The 3,468-nt window shown below is 34.1% G+C and overlaps 1 pseudogene; it reads left to right on the forward strand.

Annotated features, from left to right (window-relative positions):
* Positions 1-694: 694 nt before the first annotated feature.
* Positions 695-1,641, forward strand: LOC120189463 (annotated as a pseudogene).
* Positions 1,642-3,468: the final 1,827 nt, after the last annotated feature.

Consider the following 3,468-nt stretch of genomic DNA (forward strand, 5'->3'; position numbering starts at 1 on the left):
GTTGACGCTCTTTTTTTTTTATAAATAATATTGTGTAATATTGTTGATTTAGTGTGTTAAGTTACTATATCCTTTAAATAAGATAAGGAGTTTGAATTATGACGTTTGTGAATGGAACAAATTGAGCTGGGATGGTCACTCTTATTTCTGCAGTACTCAATCCGAATTAGTCGATTAATAATCAGAAATGATAGTTATATGAAAAAATTAAAAGCAAAACAAAAATTATGTATGTGCCAAATTGGTGGTTTTAAAATTTCATATTTTATTTTAAAAATATAGAAGAACCGAATTGGAAAACATTATAGGTTTTTTTTTTATAAATTGTTATGGTTTTATACTTCGTGTAAACATTTTAAAATTGAGTATGGTTTCAAAAGGGGAAAATATAATTAATCACTTCAATGATTACGTGTAACATTTGAATTTGTTGGATCAAGGAATTTTTTTATAATTTACAATTATTATAAAATAATATCTATTTAAAATATTTATTAATTATTAATAAGATAAACATATATTACAAATATAAATATTAGAATTCAAAATCTCTAAAGAGAGAACATGTATTTTAATCCTTGTCGTGTTTTAGAAAGTTTGAACTTCGGCCTTGCTGGTGAAGATTGATAAAACTAATATGTGAAGCATATGCGCAATACATTATAAGACCCTAAATACATAATACATCCAAAAACATACACCAAACCCTCCTCCTCCGACAACGAGACCCTTGGACGAGAAGGAAACCACCGTGGTGTTCGGAAAGCTGTTAAAGTTCACCGGCAACAACTTGAAGAACATAGTCGAGAACCCATCTCACGAGGGCCCCGACAAAGACCCCGGCCGCTACTGCTTCAGGATCCACAAGAACAAAGTCTTCTACGTCAGTGACTCGCTTGTGAAACGAGCCACTAATGACCCAAGCTGCCTTCCATCGGGACCTGCATAGGCAGATTCACACACGGTGGCAACTTCCATTTGACCATCGAATGCTTAAACCTGTAGGCCGCGAATGCGAAGCATAAGGTCTGGCTAAAACCCACCTCGGAGATGTCGTTTCTTTACGCGAATCATGTTTTGAAAGGTGGCTTAGGGAGGATAACGGAGAGCATTGCGCCTGGTGATGGGATTGTTTTTTCCATGTCGGTATGGCCTTTGGGGTTTGGGATCGCCGCCAAGAGTACTCAAGATTGTAGGAAATTGGATCCTAATGCCATTGTTGTGCTTCATCAGGCCGATATGGGGAGTATTTGAGGATGGAGAATCAAAGCGAGCAGCTAATTGAAGAAATGAATTGGGTATTTTTGTGGCTTAGGGAGGATAACGGAGAGCATTGCGCCCTGGTGATGGGATTGTTTTTTTGCGCCTGGTGATGGGATTGTTTTTCCATGTCGGTATGGCCTTTGGGGTTTGGGATCGCCGCCAAGAGTACTCAAGATTGTAGGAAATTGGATCCTAATGCCATTGTTGTGCTTCATCAGGCCGATATGGGGAGTATTTGAGGATGGAGAATCAAAGCGAGCAGCTAATTGAAGAATGAATTGGGTATTTTTATCTTTGTACTTATCAATTTTCGATTTTGATGTTATATTTTATTATATTTTTGGGGTGTTTTGTCCAACTCGTACTCTGGTTTTCCTTGCTATAAACTCGTATTTGCTACCCTGCTTATGTTACCATTAAGTTGACATAAGCTTTTGTATTAGTCTTATTTTATGAATGATGGAAAAAAATTATCATTGCCATAGCAATTTCTCTGTTGATTTACCAACGTCTGCGAAAATACGAAAGATGTGAATTTGGTTTTTCATAACTTTTTTTAACATTGTGCTTGGTTGTGATGGTTTCATCTTGCCTGAACCATATGAATATCATTATTTTAAGTTTGAAAAATGTGTTTGTGGGAATAATTATTTATGAGCTATCCCAAGTTTCAGTTGGAGATCTTTGACATTCAAGTCAAATTCATTGTTTTGACATCGGGAATCTAAATAAATCTTTGACTGATATTATTATATCAACAACCATAAGCAAGATTACTGTTAATGTAGTTTCAGATGTAATTTTCCAGAGTACTTGGTTTGTTTTGCATGAACTTGTTTGCTTGCATTATTTAACATTATCATGCTAAGATTACATTTGTCTGGTTCATATATTCCTATAGTCAAATCTATGTAGCAGTTTTCCAATGGATTGTTTGTTGATAGATTTCTTTGACGATATGCTTTGTAATTCATGTATTCTTGTTGTGTTAGTGTTCTTTCTCGTATTAGAATCATGTTTAAGGTGTTTCAATATAGATTTTGAAATGATTGTAAATCTTATCTTGACCAATATTATGGGATCTATTTCTATCAAAAAAATATATATTATGGGATCTATTTTGCATGTTCTTGCTGATGGTATTCACACTGCAGGTAATAAGATGGTGTTTTGGCATTAGAAATCTCACACAAGACGGTGTTTTGATTATTGTTTTTCATTCTAGTCCATATGCAACCATATCTACAAGACTACAACCATATGCAATATCCATGTTAATGTAGGTTCAGATGTTGACTTTGTGCGTATAAGTTTTAACATCTTCGCATAATTGTGTCACTGTCCATTATTATCGGGTCTATTTGATATGTTCGTGCTCTGGTTCATATGTCCCTATAGTCAATCTGTGACTGATACTCTGTCACAATGGATTGGTTGCAAATTGACATCTTTGATGGCAGACTTGGGAATTCGTGTGTTCCTATATTTCTCGTGTTGTAATCTTAATTATTCGTGTTAAGTTTGATCTGTTCATGTATTCGTGTCATGTTTAATATTACTGGCTCGATTCGACAAGTTTTCTTGTGGTTGGTGCTGACAGTGTTGGTAAGAGATGAAAACACCTTGAAGCATTCAAATGGTAACAGAACCATGGGGTTGGTAGTTGTTAGGCTTCAATGTGATGAGAATGGTTTGTTTTACAAGCTTTTTCAAGTTCAAAATTTTATGATTTTGTGCGCGTAAGTTTTTCGGACTTGAGGTTTAAATTTTTGGATAAAGTACACAAATTGTACCCTAAGTATAGTATAATGCTTTATTGAGTCATTGATTATTAAAAGTTACAAATAATCACTTAACTATTCGTTATGTTCCAAAATTGTCATTGTCCGTTAAAAAATTAACGATGTTCTGAGTTGGACGTTAATCTACTAACTGAGATAAGATAAAATTTGATCTCATAATCTCAAACGACTATCATATTTTAGTCATTATGCTAACATCTAGTTTAGACGATTGTTAATTTTTTAACAAAAAAAGGACAAACTTGGAACGTAATGAATAGTTAGATGATAAATTTGTTATTTTTAACAGTTAAGGGACTCAATAAAACAACTCTCTATAGTCGATGATTATTTTGTAACTTTTAATAGTTGGACCTCAACAAAAAATATCATATAGTTGGGAGATCATTTGTGTACTTTACCC

Source organism: Hibiscus syriacus, unplaced genomic scaffold (genome assembly GCF_006381635.1).
Source record: "Hibiscus syriacus cultivar Baekdansim isolate YM2019G1 unplaced genomic scaffold, ASM638163v2 tig00116958_pilon, whole genome shotgun sequence".
Taxonomy (NCBI): domain Eukaryota; kingdom Viridiplantae; phylum Streptophyta; class Magnoliopsida; order Malvales; family Malvaceae; genus Hibiscus; species Hibiscus syriacus.